The sequence below is a fragment of the Lycium barbarum genome, chromosome 10 (assembly GCF_019175385.1).
Source record: "Lycium barbarum isolate Lr01 chromosome 10, ASM1917538v2, whole genome shotgun sequence".
In the NCBI taxonomy this organism is placed as follows: Eukaryota; Viridiplantae; Streptophyta; class Magnoliopsida; order Solanales; family Solanaceae; genus Lycium; species Lycium barbarum.
In genome coordinates, this window is record NC_083346.1 from 12983645 (window position 1) to 13006145 (window position 22501).

The following is a 22501-nucleotide window of genomic DNA, read 5'->3' on the forward strand; positions in this document are numbered from 1 at the left end:
TTCTTTTAGCAAATCAGAACTAGTTACGAAACCTGCAACTTTATCTAAAAATAGAAGAATCGGCAATCAAAGGGAAAAGGGCCTGATTTACCCCTCTACTTTGGGAAAAGGTTCATATTTACCCCCCGTTATACTATGAGGGACGGGGGGTTAAAAATAGGGGCAAATGTTTCAACTATTGTAACGGTAGGGGTATAAATGGGTTGATAGTATAACGGGGGTAAATATGAACCTTTTCCCAAAGTAGAGGGGTAAATCAGGCCCTTTTCCCTTTTTTTAAACTTACCAGACCCGACCCACCAGAAAAAAAAATTACCATGTGGCTTTAGAAAATTATGTCTACTAAAGAAAATATAGGTAGACTTTTTTTTAATTAAAAAATAAATTAAATGATTTTTAAAAAAAATTCCGTTAGTGAAAAGAGTATATTTGCACCATTTTGTAACTGCAGGGGTATATTTGCACCATTTTTGTAACGGCAGGGGTATATATGCACCACTTTTGTAACGAGGGGCATATCTGCTCTAAATCGCAAAGTTGAGGGGTATATTTGCACCTTTTCCCTTCTTAATATGTGCTTGAATAAACAAAAGTTGAGGGATGGCTTAGTAAAATTGTTTTTGGAGAATCATATCTGCATAAAGAATTAAAAAGAAGGTTGATGATGAAAAATGAGTATTTATAATTGAAATTATGTTTGAACATGAATTTCACTTGAAATATTCCTCAAAAGTTTTTTTTTTTTAAAATATCTATTTCAGGTTAAAGTTGAAATAATGTGAATTAAAATTGGAAAAAGAATATAGATTATAAGAATTAATTAAAAACAGAATGAAGTTTACCGAACATTAATATGGAAATAAAGGTCTAACATTGATGATAAAAATAGTTAAATAATTTTATATTATATTATACAGTAGTAGTCATTTTTGGGTTCTCATGCTTTTTAGCCCTAACTAAAGAGTTTTTACTTACCTTCGGATTAATAGTATACTTCAAATACCTATAGTGATAGTAAATACTTAAGGGATTCAGTAAATAATTGTTGCACTATCATTGTCGTATATTAATCTTTGTGTTACATTATGAATCTCCTCATGAAATATTTCTGAATATCAAATATATTTCTGAATATCAAATGAGCCCTTATAAATGTTTTCTACTTACCGTTTGAGCATGTAGCTCAATCGAATAGGTTTAGGAAACGTATTTTTGAAAAGACTTTAAAAAAGTGTATTTTTATTAGTTTTAAATTTTAAGAAATTTGTTCCCTTCCGAAAAGGTAATTTAAAGGTATAACTACATGATATAACAAACATATAGTGGGTATTGACATTTAGTAACTATATTTTAACGTAATTACTTCTCATAGCAAACATTTGTGTATTAATACCATTTAGTAACTATATATATATATATATACGCACACAAAATAGAATACTCATCCCACTATTCACTTCCAACCCATCCCTTCCATCTCTCTCCCCCCTCTTCTCCCTACTGATCCGCCGCCGGAGCTCCGGCAAAAATGTCGTGCCCCTTCACCACCGTCACTGCCAGCCCCTTCCCCTTTTTCCTTTCTTCTCCGGCCGTAGCCTTTTTTCCTTTCTTCTCCGGCGCCAAAAAGGAAAAAAAAAAACTCAGATCTACGCCGGAAAAGCGCCAATAGCGACGAATCTGAGCAGTGTTGGAAGCAAAAACGAAAAAAAGCTCAGGTCTATGATGGATCTGAGCAGTGCAGCCGACAGTGGCTTCTCCGAAGAAGAAGAAAAAAACTCAGATCTACGTCAGAAAAAAAATGTTATCGTTGTATTAGCCGGAATTTTTTCCGGTCAGATCTGGAAAAAATCTAGATTTTCGCTGTATTTGTTGTATATTTACCGTGTATACAATATTTTTCGCTTGTATTTGTTGTATACATACCAGAAAATATGGCGTACTTGTTAATTTTTTGTTGTATCTATATTGTATACAGTATTTTTCGCCTGTATTTGTTGTATACATACCGGAAAATATGGCATATTTGTTAATTTTTTGGTGTATGAATGTTTTATCTGTATTTTGTCATCTGTATCTGTTGTATAAATACCGGAAAATATGATGTATTCGTGTAATTATTGGTGTATATGTATTCAGTTTTTACTCGTTGTATTCATGAATACAACAAGCCAATTTATGAATACAGATAGTTATTTTATGAATATAGTTGGAAAAAAATTGTTGTATTCATGAATACAACTAATAAAAAAAATTGAATACACATGTGGGAGCTGAGTTGATTTGCTACAGAACGTAAATATTGAAACATTAGTTATGCAGCTTGATTAAACCCCAAATGTTTGCTATTTATGTAAAATGCCCTAGTTTAAAAGTGCAAGTGTGTAAAAAAAAAAAAAAATCAAGAAACTTTTTGAACTGATTTTAACAAACACATGATAACTTAACAAGTACTTTGTTAAAAAGTTTGTGGACCTTAAAAAGAACGTTTCTTCTTTAACTTTTTTGTCTTCTCGAAATCTTTCGGTGTCAACAATGAAGAACTTATATAGCTGGAGCCCAACATGAGGGTAAAATAAATACACTTTTCGTTTATGTAATGGAAAGGCAGCCACTTTTATGAAGTTTTAAATTGCAAAGATTGAAACTTCATGATATTTTCTCTGAGTTTCACCATGAAATTTAAAACTATATTTCATTAGCTATTTTTAAAGACACGGGCCGAAATGTGGTTAATGGATGCTATTTTCATTTTTTTGCGCGGATTGCCCTTCTTTTGGGGTGGTCTTTAAATTTTGCCCCTCATATTTATGGTCTTTAAATTATGCCTCTCATATTGCTAGTCTTTAATTTTTGCCCTTCGCATTACAACTCTGAGCGTTCACGCAGAAATCATGAGGTTCTGAGTTCGAACCCCCGCTCAAGCATAAATTAAAAAAAAATAAAAAATTGCAAGGCAAGGTTTGGGTCGCGTGTATGCCGGACCCGGTATATACTTGTTAAGGAATTACCAAATTTATGCCAGACCCGGCATACTCATGCCTTATGAGCAGACTTGGCATAAGTATGTCGGGTCCGACATAACTTTGATAATTCCTTAAAAAGTTTATGCCGGTGGGGGCATACTTTTAATGGGCAAAATTTTATGCCGGACCCGGCATAAACTTGTGAAGGAATTACCAAAGTTATGCCGGACCCGGCATACTTATGCCAAGTCTGCCCATAAGGCATAAGTATGCCGAGTCAGGCATAAGTTTGGTAATTCCTTAACAAGTTTATGTCGGTGGGGGCATACTTTTAATGGGCAAACTTTTATGCCGGACTCGGCATAAACTTGTGAAGAAATTACCAAAGTTATGCCGTACCCGGCATACTTATGACAAGTCTGCCCATAAGGCATAAGTATGTCGGGTTCGGCATAACTTTGATAATTCATTCACAAGTGTATGCCGGTGGGGGCATAGCGAAATTTAAACTCTGCCTTGCGATTTTTTTTTTAAATTTTGACTGTGTGGGGGTTCGAACCTGGAACCCATGGGGTTTAGCCGAAGGACAAAATTTAAAGATTTCAAATATAAGGGGCAAACTTTAAAGACCACCCCAAAAGAAGGGCAATTCGCTATTTTTATGACAGAAAATGTAGGATAATTAAGGGGAGCCTCGGAGCAAAAAGAGAAATTTAGTAAGCGAAATTAAGCAGAAAACTCTTTTTTCTCCAAGAATTTTATCCACTCTCAACTTACAGAGACATGCTATAATAATATTAATACTAGTAATAGTCCAATTTATGATTATATGAAGTTTCTTATCTGAATAATAATAAGACGGGAATCCAGAAAATTTTAAATTGCAACTACTTGATAAACAAAATGAAAATAAAGACCTCTTCGGCTTTCAAAAACCTCTTGTGAGTCTTCTTTTCGATTATAATCGATGGAAGCGACCATTTCGCTACATAAAGAATAATCGATTTGAACAGGCCGTAAGAACGAAAATGTCACAATATTTTTTTGACACATGTAAAAGTGATAGAAAAGAAATAATATCTTTTACGTACCCGCCAAGTTACGTTCATCAACTTTTTGGAAAATGATAAAAAGAAGGCTACTCCCCGAGCCTTCCAAGCTAACGACGCGGGTTCGATTCCCGCTACACGCTCTATATCTATTTATTCTAAATATTTTAATCTATTCATTAAATCAAATTTAGTTTATTAATATTAGTAGATCATTGAATATACACTGACCTGCTTTCATAAGCACTTGTTGGCAAGTTGGGAAGAAGGCTTTGAGGGGAACTAACTCAATGTGGCTCCAGTTCGATACTATAGGTCACTGGTTCGAGCCGTGGAAGCAGCCACTAATGCTTGCATTAGGGTATGCTGTCTACATCACACCACTTAAGGGGTGATGCAACCTTTCCTCGGACCCTACTAACGCAGGATGTTTTGCCCACTGAGCTGCCTTAATGTAGGGTAACGAATATCAAGGAATTTAACATAACCTCTAAAATTTGAAACTCCATGACATTGACTACGTTTAAAGATATAGTTAAAAAGGTGATTAGTAAACTCTATTTGTACTAACAGACAATGTAGGGTAACTTGTGAAGTTTTTTTAATTTCTTTCTCTTTTTACATTTTGTTTGGTAAGGTTAATGTAGATGTGGGAGACAATGACCAAACCTTAGTGGGGTCATGACTCTCCATCCATCACTAAATCAAAAATTACATGTAATTTGTCGCTATGAACAACTTTATATGTATACTGTGACTTATGGATTGGTGTGGCTGCTTATCCACCATGAAAGAAAATGCTTTATGCGCTGTTTGAGTAATATTTTCATGAGTGGAAATCAAAGCTTTTCTATCACTGTCTTACTAATCCTAGTCAAAGATATACTATAATGATACGTGTTGCATACTTGCATCTATATATATGTGCATGTGGGTAATGATTTTTATGATTGTTATTAGGACTATTTGCGATAAGAATTGGATGTAAATATAGACAACGGCGGGTCCAATTTTATCTAAAATTGTCTCATGACTTTTTTTAGGCCCCATAGCTCTTTTTGTGTTAATGGGATTTTTCTTTTTCTCCTTAATAATTCTTCAAAGTCAATTGGTTGCTAGTGAGACTAGAATCATGGTGGTTTTTTCAGAGAAAACAACTTTACACAAGAGAAAGATGGCTAATTGGTTCCTTCTAGTTTGAACTACTTGTTGAAGTGTAACTTTCATATGTTAGAGTTGTACCTAGGGTATTGTTTAGCTGGTGGCGAAGTTGGAGATTTCATTGTATATATATAAAGTAATTTTTATCTTATATATAGTCTAATTTTCTATATACACAATATAATTTTTTGACGAAGAGTATTCAACTAATTAGTCACCTTTCATAATATATATGTGGCTACACCGCTGATCTAGGCGGCAATAAAATGGGTGAAAGATATATAGACGTCAAGATTCAAATCCCAACTAAGATAAAACAACGTTAGGTGTCTCTGTCATCAATTTAATCATTTTGCTGCGTAAATAACTTGATATGTATCTTAATAGAAGATACAGATATTCAAGTGAAATATATAGTTGCGGTACGCAAGTTAACTTGACCACCATCATTGTCAAAGAGAAAGCTATCATATGCGGTAATAGCAAATCTAGCTTATCAAGATTTCCATGATATTATGGAAGAGTCTTTATTTTATGACAGCAACATTTGTGATCGATGTTGAATGTAGCACCTCATATGGTGATATTTGGATAAAAATGAAGCAAAGTACACCATGTATCGCCATTAAGTGCATTTGTGGGATTATGGAAGGAGTATTCATAAGATAAATTCGCACTATGTGGTATTAATATTTTCTATTATCGATAATAGTTGGTGGGGTAGATATGACCTCATCCAGAAGCGGATCCAGGATTAAGAGGTTCCGGGTGCCACTCTACAGTGAAAGTAGACGTATTGCAATTTACATGGTCCAAATAGAATAAAACATTTGATCGGTTGATCAACTATGGCTTGTAGTTCGAGTTGTTTGTCTTTTCGATTTACATAGGAAAATATTATATAGAACTAACTCAAGTTTACAAGCATAATTACTCCTCCTCTAACATAAAGAAGATTTCTTTTCTAAATCAGCGTGAACCAAGGGCAGCAATAGAATCTGTGTATACTAATTTTTTTTAAAATCAGCAGGGGATCGAACTTGGGTCCCAAGGGTGGTTAACTTGGCGATTAGCCACTGGCACCACAAACTGTCTTTATTCTCTGGGTGGCACAAGTAATATGTATAAGATTTCTTATACATATATATACAGAGTTTCCACCGAAGAGTCCGGGTGGCGTGGCACTCCCCGGTCCTACATAGATCCGCCCACAATCTCATCGTCTTTGTTACACCCCGTACCTCCGTACCTCGGAGAAGCACTGGTTAAATTTGAATGTAAGTATGTCGAGTTACGACTAGATAAAATAAATTCGGAGTATGAGGAATGAGGCATTATTAAGTATATTGTTTAAATAAAGGATGATTACTATCTCGTAAGCCGTAATCGGGAAAGAGTATTTTGAAACACGAGAACATGGAAATTATTAGTATAATAAGTGATAAATATCATGTATGGAGAGTTTCGGAATACTTCGAGATTGAGCGAATTGAAGAAAATAAGTTCGACGAAAATTTGAGAAATGCTGGAAAGATTTTTAGTCAACTTCAGAGGGGTATATCTCCATGTATATTTGGAGTTTTAAGGCGTTTCAAAAGCCTAAAATGAAGTTCGTCGAGTCTAGTTTGTAATACAACAAACCGCTCGTTGATAGGACGTCGGAGCAGAGAATTATAGACGTTACAAACTGAACTGTCGCGCAGAAACAGCACTGCTACAGTACCGCTACAGCACCGCTACAGTATGCCGACTTTTGCCAATTATATAAAGGGTCAAAACCCCCATTTTTCAGCATAAAAATGGTCCAAAACTTCCAGAAAATTCTGCACAAAAAGGGGGCTTAAATCTCTCATAAAATTGAGGATTTTGAGTGAAATTTGAAGCTACAAGTACTAATCGAAGTCCGGGCAACGCATAGTCACAAATATGATTTCATTTTGGAGTTGGAGGAGCTTGGAAGCAAGTGATTTATTGAAAATTTTGTTACTTTGGTAAATACAAGGTATGAATCATTAAATTTCTTTCTTTATCAACATGGATTAAGGAATAATTGCAAGAATAAAGGTTATATTTTGTTGTGTTGAGGTTGTTGAATTATGGATTGAGGTTTGAAGAAAATTTTGGATAAAATATGTATATAATCATCTTGTAGAATGTTTAGGATGTTGTTATTGATGTGTTGGTATTGTTGTTGATGTTGTTGGTTATTGAATTGGAATTTCGGGCGAGGCATATAAACAGGGGAATTGCTGCCCGAATTTCGACAGAATCTAAAGGGATTTTAATTAAAGTTTCGAGTCGAGCGTATGATGATGATTCTAATGATATTATGAATGGTTATATATGTGAGGTGCAAGACGGGAAGTAAGTTAGAAGTCGAGAATTTTCTTCCAGATATGTTAAGGCTCGTCCCTTTCTTTCAAAGGCATGATCTTTAGTTTATGGTTTCATAAATGCTTCCGTATTTTCCTCGTCATCAATAGTTAAATGTCCCAGATTCCAAGGCATAATTTCCTTCTTGATATTCCAGTAGTGTTTTCCAAAATATTCGTATTTTCCAAACCAAAGTTTGTGTTTTTGTGAATTCTTATGATAACGACGAAGGATATGTTTTTCAATGACAACGATGATGTCAAAAGTGAGAATATCATTATGATGACTATGATGAGAATGACTCCATGCTTAAAGGTTCTAAGTTTATGATTCCAACGACGATATAAGAATGTTGAGTTATTTACTGATTTCTCAATTCACTCATGGATGATGACTAATTTCTTTTAAGATTCCAAAAATACATGGCTTGATGCCTTATGAGATTTACGATCCTATTCTATGTTTTCTCTTAATTCTATTCTTCATCGATAGTCTCACCTTAAAATAATTGTTCCTTCAAGGTGAGACAAAGCGACGATGAGTATTCCATAATATAATCGGAGGCTACCGACCTTACGTCACTCCGATACAGTTGTGGCTTTTGATTGGGCTCTTATGCATGCTTTATATATATATATATGTATTTTCTCACACCGCGACGCGCTATAGTCGGCCGGGCAGGCACGTAGATGTGCACACCACTACAGTGGGCATGTTATGATATTGCCCCGGACGCGGGAGGCCTGGACGCAGGCTAATGATGATAACACCGAGCCTTAATGGCCGGGCATGTTACTATTTATATATCACACCGCGCCTTAATGGCCGGGCATGTTACTATGTATATGTATAAAAATGTTTTTTTAAAGACTAAGCATGCATGACATCCGCCCTACGAGGCATCCAGATGTATAGGTTATCTCTCTTATTCCTTGTTATTTTTCATATCTATATTATGTTGTTACTCATGCCTTACATACTCAGTACATTATTCGTACTGACGCCCCTTCTCGTGGGCGCTGCGTTTCATGCCACGCAGGTGCATACAGAGGAGTAGAGGATATTGCTAGAAGATGTTCCAGCTGGATTGGCGAGCTCCATTTCTTTCCGGAGTGTTGCCGAGTCAGAGTACCCATGTCATGGTATAATGATTTATGTTAGAGACTTTGCAGACAGAGTCACGTATATAGTATGTCATTCTTGTAAGCGGCTATTTAAGCCGAGGTATCATTATGCATTATGTTACCAAATTTCATACGATTATAGATTTTGCTTGATTGGATAAAGATAAAAAGAATGTTTTTGTTAAGACTTTCCCTATGCATTTCAGTTCATGACTTAAGGATTATGAGTACGATGAGATCCAGCGGGTTCGCTCGGCTCTAAGTAAGGGTCGGGTGCCCGTCACGCCCTTTCGGGATTGGGGTGTGACAGTCTTTAGTTAAAAAAAATTGTATTTGAATTCTTAAAAGAATTTTTTTAATCTTGGTAAGGATCTATTTCGACTTTAGTGGGCCTTACTCGAAAAACTTAATCCGAATTAGTCAAGATTCCAAAACAGATAGATTGCTTTGCAAGAATGGTTTTCAATGTGGCTGGCCATGAATTTTTGACTCCTCTTGCCCTATGGACAAAACTTCAAGTTTAAGAAGCAATGCTACAATGGGCATCACTTTTGACCTTAAAGGTTGTCCATGAGGCAAGCGGGGGTCAAAACTTCAAGACCGTCTTATCCGCATACTCTTTTTGTCTACTTTGAGCTGCAATAAGCTTTTCCCGAATCAACTTTACCTTATCCAAGGACTCCCTCAATAAGTCAGTACCCCAAGGTCTCACTTCAAAAGCATCAAACCATCCAATAGGAGAACGACACCTCCTACCGTATAAAGCCTCGAATGGCGCCATATCAATACTGGAGTGATAACTATTATTGTACGCGAACTCCACCAAGGGTAAGAACTGGTCCCAATTACCACCATAATCAGTAACACAAGCCCTCAACATATCCTTAACCACTTGAATAGTCCTCTCGGACTGACCATCTGTTTACGGGTGGAAGGCGGTGCTAAGATCCAACTGCGTTCCCAATTCCTTTTGCAAGGTCCTCCAGAAATGGGAAGTAAACTGAGTGCCTCTGTCTGAAATGATGAATAGGCACCCCATGTAATCGCAGTATCTCTCGGATGTAGATCCTGGCCAACTTCTCCGCGTTATAAGTAGTCTGAACCGGAATGAAGTGCGCGGACTTAGTCAACCTATCCACGATAACCCAAATCGAATCAAACTTGCCCATAGTCTTCGGAAGACCAACCACGAAATCCATAGCGATCCTTTCCCATTTCCACTCGGGAATGAGCATCCTCTGAAGCACACCACCTGGTCTCTGGTGCTCATACTTAACCTGCTGGCAATTCGAACACTGAGCAACAAACTCCACAATGTCTCTCTTCATTCTACCCCACAGTAGTGTTGCCTCAAGTCACAATACATCTTTGTTGCTCCTGGATGAATGGAATATCTGGAACTATGAGCCTCTTTCAAGATCAATGGAATCAAATCACCAACTCTAGGAACGCAAATGCGCCCCTTAATCCTCAAAACATCCTCATTATCAAGAATATCCTCTTTGGTTTCTCCACTTAGAACTTTATCCCAAATCTTGCACAATTTCACATCCTCAAACTGCTGGGCCCTAATCTGTTCCAAAGAGACGACCTCGCCTCCACACAAGCTAGAACCTTACCAGGTTCTGAAATATCGAGCCTCACCATACTATTAGCCAAACACTGAACCTCCCTAGCTAAAGGACACTCTCCCACAATCAAACGCGCCAAGCTGCCCATACTCACTACCTTTCGGCTCAAAGCATCAGCTACCACATTAGCTTTTCTCGGATGATAAAGGATAGTAATATCATAATCCTGGAGCAAGTCCATCTATCTACGCTGCCTCGAGTTCAGATCTCTCTGACTAAACACATGCTGAAGGATATGATGATCTGTGAAGACCTCACTATGAACTCCATACAAGTAATGTCTCCAAGTCTTGAAAGCGAAGACTACTGCAGCCAACTCTAAGTCATGAGTGGGGTAGTTTTTCTCATGAACCTTCAACTGTCTCGAAGCATACGCGATTACCCTACCCTCTTGCATCAGCACACAACCCAAGCCAATCCGAGAAGCATCACAATAAACAGTAAAGTCCTTTCCCTTCATAGGTAAAGTCAAAATCAGGGCTGAAGTCAATAAAGCCTTGAGCTTTTGAAAGCTCTCCTCACATTCATCGGACCACTGGAAAGGCATATTTTTCTGAGTCAACCTAGTCAAATGGGAAGCAATAGATGAAAATCCCTTTAAAAATCGGCGATAATAACTCGCAAGGCCTACGAAGCTCCGAATCTCAGTCACTGAAGTAGGCCTGGTCCAATCTCTAACCGCCTCAATTTTCTTGGGATCAACCATAATCCCATCCTTGGACACAACATATCCCAAAAATGCTACGGAACTGAGCCAGAACTCATACTTGCAAAACTTGACATACAATTTCTTCTCGTTCAACAGGCCACGCACGATCCTAAGATGCTTCTCATGATCTTCCTTAATCCAAGATGTCATCAATAAATACGATCACAAATGAATCCAAGTAAGGCTTGAAGATCCCATCCATCAAATCCATGAAAGCTGCAGGGGCATTAGTAAGGCCGAAAGACATCACGAAGAACTCATAATGACCATAACGGGTCCTGAAAGCAGTCTTTGGAACATCCTCCGCTCGAATCTTCAACTGATGATAGCCTGACCTTATATAAATCTTAGAAAAGATCGACGCACCCTGAAGCTGGTCAAATAAGTCATCAATGCGGGGTATTGGATACTTATTTCTGATTGTAACCTTGTTTAATTGGCGATAACCGATACACATCCGCATGGTACCATCTTTTTTCTTCACGAACAGAACGGGAGCACGCCAAGGAGAAATACTGGGTCTAATAAATCCCTTGCTGAACAAGTCTTGCAACTACTCCTTCAACTTTCTCAACTCTGTCGGAGCCATCCGATAGGGTGGAATAGAAATAGGTCGGGTGCCTAGCTCCAAGTCAATGCAAAAGTCAATATCTCGATCAGGCGGCATACCAGGCAAATCTGTAGGGAAAACCTCTGATAACTCACAAATAACTGGCACTGACTCTAGGAAAGGAGTATCCACACTAGTATCCCGAATATGAGCCAAATATGTTAAACATCCCTTATCTACTAACTTCTTTGCCCGAAGAAATGATATGATCTTCTTAGGTGCTGGACTAGGAGTACCCTTCCACTCTAACCGCAGAATACCTGGTATGGCCAACGTGACTGTCTTGGCATGACAGTCTAAAATAGCATGATAGGGAGATAACCGGTCCATGCCTAAAATAATATCAAAGTCCACCATATCCAAAATAGCCAAGTCTACCCAAGTATCATACCCTATAAACGTGACCACACAATACCTATAGACCCGATCTACTATCACAGAATCTCCGACAGGAGTAGAGACACGAATAGGTACATCAAGCATATCACAAAGCATATCCAGACCCGTAGAGAAATAAGTGGGCACATAAGAGAAAGTAGAACCCGGATCAAATAAGACAGAAGCTGATCGGTGACAAATCGAAATAATACCTATGATAACCGCATCAGAGGCCTCGGCCTCTGGTCTACCCGGAAAAGCATAGAAATGGGCACGCCCACCCTCGGACTGTGTGCCTCCACGACCACCATGGCCTTCCTGATATCCTCCTCTCACTGACTGAGCGCTGCCCCTACTAGACTGATGACCACCTCTGCTAGGCTGATGGCCACCCCTGCCCGACTGCGAACCCCCTCTACTAGAATATCCTCCTCCTCTAGCTGGCAGTGTTGAAGGCCTAGATGTCTGAACTCTGGAACCCTGTCTGGATTTAAGACGCTCTCTCGCGTAATGCCCTGTCTCACCACACTCAAAACATGCTCCTCTGGCCATAAGCTGCTGAACTGTCATAGAAGAACCAGAATACTCTCCGCGGTCTGAAGGTCGAGAGTAAGAACCTCGGGAAGTCTACTCAGAACTGTGCCCGCTATAACCTGAAGAACTACCTGCTAAAGCCTGTAGTGATGACTGGATGGGGCGGCTGTAGGGATGATAACGAACCCTGTCATGGTGTCCCCCGCCTCTAATAGGACCTCTGAAACTGTCAAATCTACGAGCTTTCTTGTCGCCACCCCCACTATGTGCCCGAACCATCTCTGGCTCAACCCTTCTGGCATGCTCTACTACTGACTGAAATGAGGCCCCAGAAGCCTCCAACTGTAAGGTCGCCAGCCGAAGTGAAAGGTCCAAACCCTTTACAAATCTCCTCACTCTCTCAGCCTCTATGGGAAGTAATGTCGTCGCATAACGGGACAAAGCGAGAAATCTGGTCTCATACTCGCAACCGACCTACCCCGCTGCTCCAATGTCGAAAATGCATCCTTCCTGTTATCTCTCAGAGTACGAGGGACATACTTCTCTAGGAACACCTGGTAGAACGGGGTCCAGGTCAAAGATGGCAATCCAACTGGTCGACACTCCATGTACGATCTTCACCACTGCTTGGCATCCCCAACTAACTGAAAAGAAATATAATCGACCCCGTGAGACTCCACTACACCCAACTTATGAAGCATCTCATGGCAGCTAACAATAAATTCATACGCATCCTCCTCGGGAGTAGCATAGAACCAAGGAGGAGACATTTTGGTAAATCCCTCGAACAATTTTCGTTGCTCACTGGTCAACACTGGCCCATCCATAGGCCTTAGAGCAAAATCAGGTGCTAGAGTAGCATCAATATGGGGAGCCACTGCTGCTGCCGGCAATACCCTCGATGTTCGAAATCCTGGAGCAACCGTAGCATCGGGAGTATGACGTCCCACTCTAGTCTGTGAGCCATCTGGAACAACTGGAATTATGCCCGCCTGAGCCACACTATCAAAATACCCCAACACACGAAACACAACCTCCTAAAAATCAGGAGTAGCAGCGACCCCAGGCTGTGTGATAACGTCCAAATCCACTCCTCAAAGAGAAAGCGTACACGACCGTATACAATATACTTTACCCAACTATGAGTCGGGGTCGATCTCACAGGGAACAATATACTAGGTGATTCAGAAAGTAAGGAACTTTCACTTACTAAGCTAAGCCAAACGATAGATAATATTTTGGTTTTTGGAGAAAATTATAACTAATGCGGAAATGTAAACTAACCTAGAAAGCAAGTAAAATGATCAATGAACACAAGAATGGATACAAACGAAACTACGCTCAAGTAACGATCCAATGTATTTCATGATTTACAAATAATTGTGAGTTTATATTACTTTCCCTCAGATAATGACTCTAAATTAGCTTCTTCCGAAGACTAACTAGACTACCTAATTGAATATCCCTAAAGCAATTAGGAGCATTATGAACACCCGAATATGGCTACAAGTGGTGTCGCCTATCGCTAGGTCGATTTCCATTAGATGAGGGTTAACGCCCCAAATTCTTGTTAATTATTCTTTCCCAATCTCGAGTTTGCCTCTTCCAAGTTTAAACCGAAATAGATGGGCGAGTCCTAGGGTTAGCAATTCCCTTAAAAAACATTAAAGAACAAGAATAATTAAAACAACATTAACTCACTTCTATGGATTATAAAATCATTCAACACATAAGCAAAACAAGAGATTCAATCCAAACTTAAACAATGTATACTTCCATAAACAAGGTTCAAGTATTGAAATGAAATACTACACACATAAATATTCAATAAATAGCAAGAGATGAAGAAATGGGTAAAGAATTTCTCATTGGTTGCCTTCAAATCTTCTCTTCCTAAGTGTGAGAATGAAACTCTAGCTCTCCAAAGCTCTCCAAGACTTGTGTTGAAATGTCAAAGATGATAAATAATTTCACCAAGTCTTGCTTTATTAGTTGCCTAATTTTTCCAAGTCCAAAAAATGACAAAATATGCCCCAGATTTCAGTTTTTGCAGTTCTGCCCCTTTTTGCAAATCTGTCCAAATTGGCCTCTTTTTGACTTTATTTTCACTTGGTTTCTTCCGATCACTTCTAAATCACATAAAACCTGTAAAATAGATGTAAATGATATTAAATGCACTATTTTCTCAATAAAACATAGCAAAAATATAAGATTAAATAAGAGATAAGTTGGTAAAATACCAACTTATCACTGTGCCTCAGCAGCCCTAATCTCCTCCTCTGGAATGTCCTCCAGCTCCGGAGTTAACTCTCTGTCAGGGTCCTAATTAGGTGCTGGTGCTTGGTCCCTACCTGGAATAGCTGCACAGTCTCTGTGCCTGCCATATCCTCTACCACGTCCCCTGTCTCGCCCACGGACAACGGGTATGGATGCGGGTGCGGGTGCAGGCTCTTGGCCTCCAGTAGCGATCGATCGCGTCCTCACCATCTGTGAGAGAACATAGAAACGAGGTTAAGATACCAATCTGAACAATCTCGCACGAAAAGAATGAACCAGATACCAATCGGATTGAACTAACATGAAATGAGAGAAAGAAGTGGAGTGTTTCCTAAATGTCCCATAGCCTTTCAAGGATGGGTACGGACGTCTACGTACCAATCCGCAAGAATTTACTAGACATTGCTCTTGTACTCATTAGACCAATTAACCTAGAAGCTCTGATACCAACTTGTCACGACCCAATTCGCGAGTCGTGGTGGCACCTACACTATCCCTCCGAGTAGGCGAACCACATTACTATTAACATGTTAAATAAGCGAAAAACTGAATAAGAATAAGTTATCAAGTCTTAAATACTTATCATAACTAGAAATGTCACGACAACCCCAAAATTTGGTCAAAGGGTACAAGAGCGCTAAACATAGTCCGGAATACAAGTTTGAAAATACCCAAAGGCTACATATTGTTTGTCGAATACAAGAACAAAAATAAATAAAGGAGGTCCTTCAGGGGCCACGGATGACCAAGTAGCTCACCCTGAATGACTGAAAGATGTCACCCTCGCGCATCAGCCACGAGGTGTATAACTGGAGCTTGGATCGTACTTTGTACTCAACAAAGTGCAGCAGGAGTAGTATCAGTACAACACTAGTATCAGTAAGCATCATAGGCTAACAATGATTAGATAATGCATGAAGAAGTGCAAACTAACAAGTAGCACATAGAGCAAACAGGTATGGTCACGTATCATATACAAGTAAAGTGTAAAGGAATCATGAAATCAATCAAGACAGATATAGTTCACTAGATGATCAGTCAAATATATGAGTGAATGAATGCAATGCAATGCAACAGTCACCTGTCTCACTCCACTCTCGTACACACATGCTAAGGGCAGTGCCTCGAAGCCATGACCCATGGGGACCCGCAAAGTCCATGTACCACTCGTGCTCTCCGGCAGAAACCTCGAAGGCGATCAATCACTCTCAATCTCTGGCAAAGACCTCGGAGTCTCTTTGTCACTCTCAATCTCCGGCAAAGACCTCGGAGTCTCTCAATCACTCACCTCACCAATCATCACAACAATAATATGGAAAGCATGTCATGCATGATATCATTCTTAACAATATCACCAATATAAAATCAACAAGTACAAGTCATATTACTGTCCACTGTTCAATTATCAATATTACCATTCCTTTTTATGTGATGAGTGAGCTAGTATGTGACGGAGATACAAACAGGTGGTAATCACAGAAAATAACACATACGGAGACAAACCCACATAACAGCTGACAGAACCAACTTAATTGGAATTCACCTCCACTTCATGCCCGAAGGCCTATCATGCTATCCCCCTCACTTTCTACAACTACATACGATTCTCTAATCAGAGTCTAACTAAAGTAAACTGTAACCTACCTCAATGCCGAACAAGTGCCACGAACAATCAAACTAAAGCCTTCCCTTTGAAGTAGAGCCTCTGAACGATCGAAATCTATCAAATATGCGATCTACGTTAGAATACAAATCTAAGGACACCCATATTTCTATACTTATATCTGAAACCCAAAAACGACCTTAAAAAGTGACCTTAACAAGGGCAGAACTGAAATTTTATTGAAAAATCATATCACCCATAACCTAAGGGTCATATATCCAGAAAATTAGTCAATTTCATCCATAAATAGTCTCTCAAATCCTAAATTCTCATCTCTTAAGACTAGGGCTTAAAACCTTCAATTATCTCAAAATCTTAATTGTCATGAATTTGAAGGTGTGCATATAATTCAATACAATTTATGAATATCCAATAGATTAATTATCTCATCCCAAAAATACTAAACATGGAAGAAAATTACTACATCTCTGTATAAAAGTGAAAATGCGGAAGCTTTTAACATCAACACTATTTGAACGTTCCATGCTAGCAGTTCACTTAAAAATCATAAAAATATGCATCCCACCAAGTAACCTCTCACTGCCCCGTTAGTTAGTACCCCATCATTACCTAATCATTTGCTAAGTTTTGTTGGTTAATGCTTTCCTAATTCAATTCATTTATTTTCTTTTTAGCAATCTGAAAAGATAAGTCCAGAGTGTGCATAGCAATAGGTAATAATCCAATGATGATACAAGTAACAGCAATAGGTACGAGATACTGATTGTAAACTAGTTGTTCTTTGCATTTTGTATGTTGCAATTTAGTTACTAGTAACATCAATAATTACTCTTAAAAAAAATATGCACGTAGAACAATCTGATATTTTCCTTAGTAATAGTGATCAAATGATCTTCCAAATCATTGGTTCATTAAATAAATTATGCACTTTCCAAACGCCTCTATATAATAATCAATAAATAAGTGCATGACATGAACCAACACCAAGATAATACCTGAAGCTTAAAGCCAGTGAATTAATCACTGTGTCGTACGCCAAAACCTCTTGAGCAGCCCCTTTGTTTATTTTTCTTCAAGAGTCAAAGCTCATTTACCCTAATATTTTTATCTCCACAACCACTATAACGTGGTTTTAGCTAGAATAAGTAATGGTCTTGGCCCACTTCTTTACCACAATAGCCTCCCTATTTCACTTATTCAATTAACTACTTTGTTTTATTTAAAAATTATTCACTCTGTCAAATACTATATTTACCAACTTATACCTTATATGTGTGAAACTCATATTCTTATAAATAAACTATTCACACATATTAAATATATATATTTCAAAAAGTACCCGCCAATTAAATCGCCGTGCCACCAGTTCCCGCAAGTCAAGAATACCATTTAAAGCCTACGGAAAGGGTATTCTAACGAAAAAGAGTCCAAAAGTCCTAAACGACCAAACGGATCGTTACAGGTATAGACTCAAAGTCATCCCTACTCTTTTCGCGTGAACTAATAGTTCTTTATGTTAGCTATATTGATGCACTTTTCGTCCATCTCCAAAATTCCCTAACTTTCTTTAACATTAGAGAAAATTTATCAGTTAAGACCCTACCCCAACAATAGAATTTAAACTTAGAAACATAAATATCTTTGGGAAAAAGACATGGTGTCGCTTCCAGCAAATTAAATGGCGAAATTTTGCACTATATGTCCTGAAATACACTTTAGGCCCAAAATAAAAATAAGTTATAGCCAAACATAGAATTCACCCCACACTTTCTCCTATCTGTTCTTCACCGATGATTTTTTTTAAAGAACACTCTCGTCTCTCCTGTCCCTTCTCTCCTAAGTCTCCTTCGCTCGCCACCGGTGCTAATGAGCCACCAGCACCGCCCCCATCTCTATTTTGGTCTCCCCTTCTCTCTTCTTTCTCTCTGATTGTCGCCCAGGAGCTGACTATCAATTGAAGTAAACCAAGACAAATGCAGATTTGATATTTTAAAATAGGCAGAGCAGTGGACCACCAGAGCTGAAGGTTTTCCGACCAAAAGAGCTGCGAGGGAGACAAATCTAGTAGCGGAACTTTAAAGCTCGCTGACCGCCGGTTTAAAAACGCAATAGATCGAAATTTCTAGTCATATCCTCTTTTCTTTATCTCCCCCGTCTCGCATATCATCAGACCGTCGTGAACCTCACCGAAAATATACCTAAAACTTTCAGCTCTAACTGAAAAATTAAGCAGATCTGAAAGTCACCGCCGGAGAATATATTTTTAGCGGTCAAGTTTGTCGTCATTAATACATTTTGTCAATAGTGCAACTGTATGGTATGTGTATAATTAGTGTGTATACATTATACACTGAGTATATGTTGATTATACATTTATTATACACAAATAATAATAAAAAAAATCTATATAATATGTGTATATATTGTATGAAAAGTGTATATATGAAGTGTATAATAATGTATATGTATTGTATATATAGTGTATAATATACATTTAGGCTACAATATGCCTACTGGTTTTTTGTGGTCATCTAGTTGTCAATATTTTCACCGGATGACTACTTATATTCTTGAACCAATATTTATCTAAATAAAGTATAGACATCAAAAGTTATTCTTTTAATTGCACACTTTGCCTTCAAATGAGTTGGTCTTTAATTTTTGCCATTCAAATCGAACTTATGCCTAGCAGAAAAGTTCTTTAAGGGCGTTGGGCATAACTTGTGGGATATTATGATGTGAAAATATAAACTTATGTCCTCGCGAAAAAGTTGTTTGTTATGATGAATAAAAATTAAAGACCAGCACAAACTAGGATAAAATTGCAAATGACCTGACGTTATTTAAGCAATCTATTCGGGTCGTTATCGGGCCATTTGTCGATTGAAGCTTCATTGAAAATTGGCCCAGTCCAAATGCAAATGGATAAGTTATAGTGGTTAATCATGACATTTCTTTTGCACGGATTGTCCTTCAAAGGCGCTGGTCTTTAATTTTTGGCCCTCAAATTGCTGGTCTTTAATTTTTTACCTTCGGGTGGCCAAAAATACCCCAATATTCTGTGTTCGAACCCCCGCTTAGTAAATACATAAAAAAAAAAATCGCAAGGCAAGGCTTCGCGAAACTTCTGGCTTAAGACAGGTTTGCCTTGCGAAATTTTGCGAGGCAGCTTTTTTTTTATTTATTTATTTTGCTGGAATGCTACAAAAGTTAGGCTTTAAGGCATAACTTTTGTCCGAATAGGCTTAATTTTGCTACCAAATTCTGCCTTACAATTTTTTATTTTTTTTTACTGAGCTGGGGTTGGAACCCAAAACCTCAGGATACTTTAGGGGAAGCACAAAAATTAAAGACCACCCCCGAATAAGGCCAATCGTGCAAATTGCCCTAATTATGATATACAAATCCAAAAAGACCATGAAAAATGTTAATGTTGATGGGCAAAAGCCTGCATATTTTTCTCTAGCAGCTCGTAGGACTTATTTCATGGCCCATTAATAACTTGACCCCCATAGGGACTTTTATTGACTTCTAACCTAGTTTCATGTGATTCCATTTTTATGGGCCAATTTGTTTCGTACTTAGATGAGGTTGCACGGGCCCAACAATTTTAACACTCAATTTTTATTTTTTTAATTTTTTTGGGGGGATTTTCTCACTTGATATTCGATACCGACTTTGAGACCCCTTTAATTCGTATTCAGGCAAGAAAATCTCACTTTAAGAGTTAAAGCGGTCTTTGCTAAATGTGATTCCATACCTAGAGTTCAAACCCAAAAATCTGATTAAGAATGAAGAAGTACTTATCACTTCACCATAACCTTTGATGATTTTTGACAGTCAAGTTGCTCTTTCTTCTCCTTATTATCTTTTAATGTTCTTTTAAGTAAATTTTAAGTACATATAGTCCATTGATACACTACAAGCAGGTTCCTCATCGTGATGTAATTATAAATTATTTGATTTGCAAACAAGCACTCTCAGAGATTCATAGACCACTTTTTGATTTGTTTGTGACATCCTCTTATAGAAGCGATGTTAACATTTTTTGTCATTTTAATTTTAGCTGATATCATCAAATGGACGTTTTCATAAAAATTATCAATTGCTAAATTAAAATAAATCTTCACTTTATTGATCATGCTCTTATAGCTTATTTCATTGTGTTCGTTAAATATTTGATTGTATGTTTATTGAAGTCAAAAGAACGATTCTAAGTATTTATGTGGAAGTGGTACTTTCCTTTTCAACAGCAAGGAAAGTCATAAGACTTGTAATCTTATGTAAGTTCTTTAGTTAGTAATCTTGGATTTCATTGTTGCTGTAAATAAATTTTATGCGATGAACCTAATTGTCAGATTTTTCGAATTGAAGCTCTTTCGCACCTAAGAATAGAAATTAATCCTCTGTAGGAAAGAAATAAAATATGAATATGTAGAAGCCTTTTCATTGTCATTTTAAAATACAAATTTCATATATTTTCTTAAATATGTGCAGAGAATATACACGTTTGCTTACCTTATGATATTTTGGTAAAAAATTCCTCACTTAAGGTATACATTACAATAATATAAAAAAAAATTATGATACTTCATGTGCGAATCTTCTTTACTTTAACTTTTTTACAAAATTGTTAATCAAATCTATTAAAATATAAATGAATGTTCCGAAAGATAACTTGATTCAACTCAAACTTGGGTAGTATTAAACAAGTAAAGCTCGTTCACTTTCTAGCTAGGCTCTTTTATCTTGTGAGGATTTAAGTTTTACATATATAATCATAAAAGCCTAAATCTATCAAGTACATAGAGTATTATATTTATTTCCTCACGTTTATATTATGTGGTAATTTTTTGCTTTTCCATTTAGCCATAAATGATCTTTTATATAATCAAAAAGGTATTAATTTTTTTTTAAATAAGTGGATTTTTACATAACCAAGCAATCATATTAAATATGTATTATTTAATTAAGGATAATTTAGTGAATACACCTCTTAGTTTCTAAGAGTGACTATATTTCTTAGGCAGTGTGCTCAACCAAAAAATATCATATAATATAGAATGGATGGAGTATTTTTATATTTGACATCAAAGAATCATTATTCTAATTATAAGTCAATTTTTTATTCAAAGTATGCATATACTGTAATAAGGTTTTTCAAATTGTTTGATATATACGCTGAATTTAGTTGTCTTATCAAATTACATTATTTGTCATGTCATATATTTATAAAATTAATTTGAGCAAAGAGATAAATTATAGATTTTAAAAAGTTTTGAGGTGACGATTTGATAATTACATACTATTACATTTTTTATTTGGGATATACTTGAGAGGGGTTTAAAAAATAAATTTAGCTACAAATTGATGGACTGTGGAAATAAAAAATTCGATTGACAAGTCGTATTGCTATAATAACTAAGAAAACAATGAATGAACTAAAATAGCCACGTGGTCTCCAAAATAATTTTACGCCTAAACATCATTTTATTAATTTTCTCAATTATTTTTTTTAGATTTGGCTTTAAGAATAATCATCATTTTGAACTGAAATTTGGTATCTTTTAATTGGATTTTTGGTTTGTCTCAAGAAAATAGAATAAATGGAATCGACATAAATGATATGCTACGATTTATCTTTTGAGATTCATACATGCATAGGAAAAATCTTTAAGTACACACGCTGAGCTTTCTTTTTTTTTTTCTTAACTTGGTGATTACCGTGGAAAAAATTGTGATTGACGTTAATATAGATCATTTTACTAATCTTCTTTTTTTTGGGTTGCATCTATAATCTCCTAAATTTGATGTATTTATCCAACCTTCAGTTATTGGCTAATACTCCCTCTGTTCACTTTTAGTTATTCGGTATTTCAAAAATAAATTTTCACTTTTACTTGTCACTTTTAGCATATCAAAAGAAGACAATTTTTTTTTTCTGTTTTATCCATAGTATTAATTACTCACTTCAAATCATTTTTCAAATCTAATAAAAATATGCATCAATTAATATGGGTACATTGGTAAATTATGTACTTTATTTGTTATTTCTTAATGTCACGACC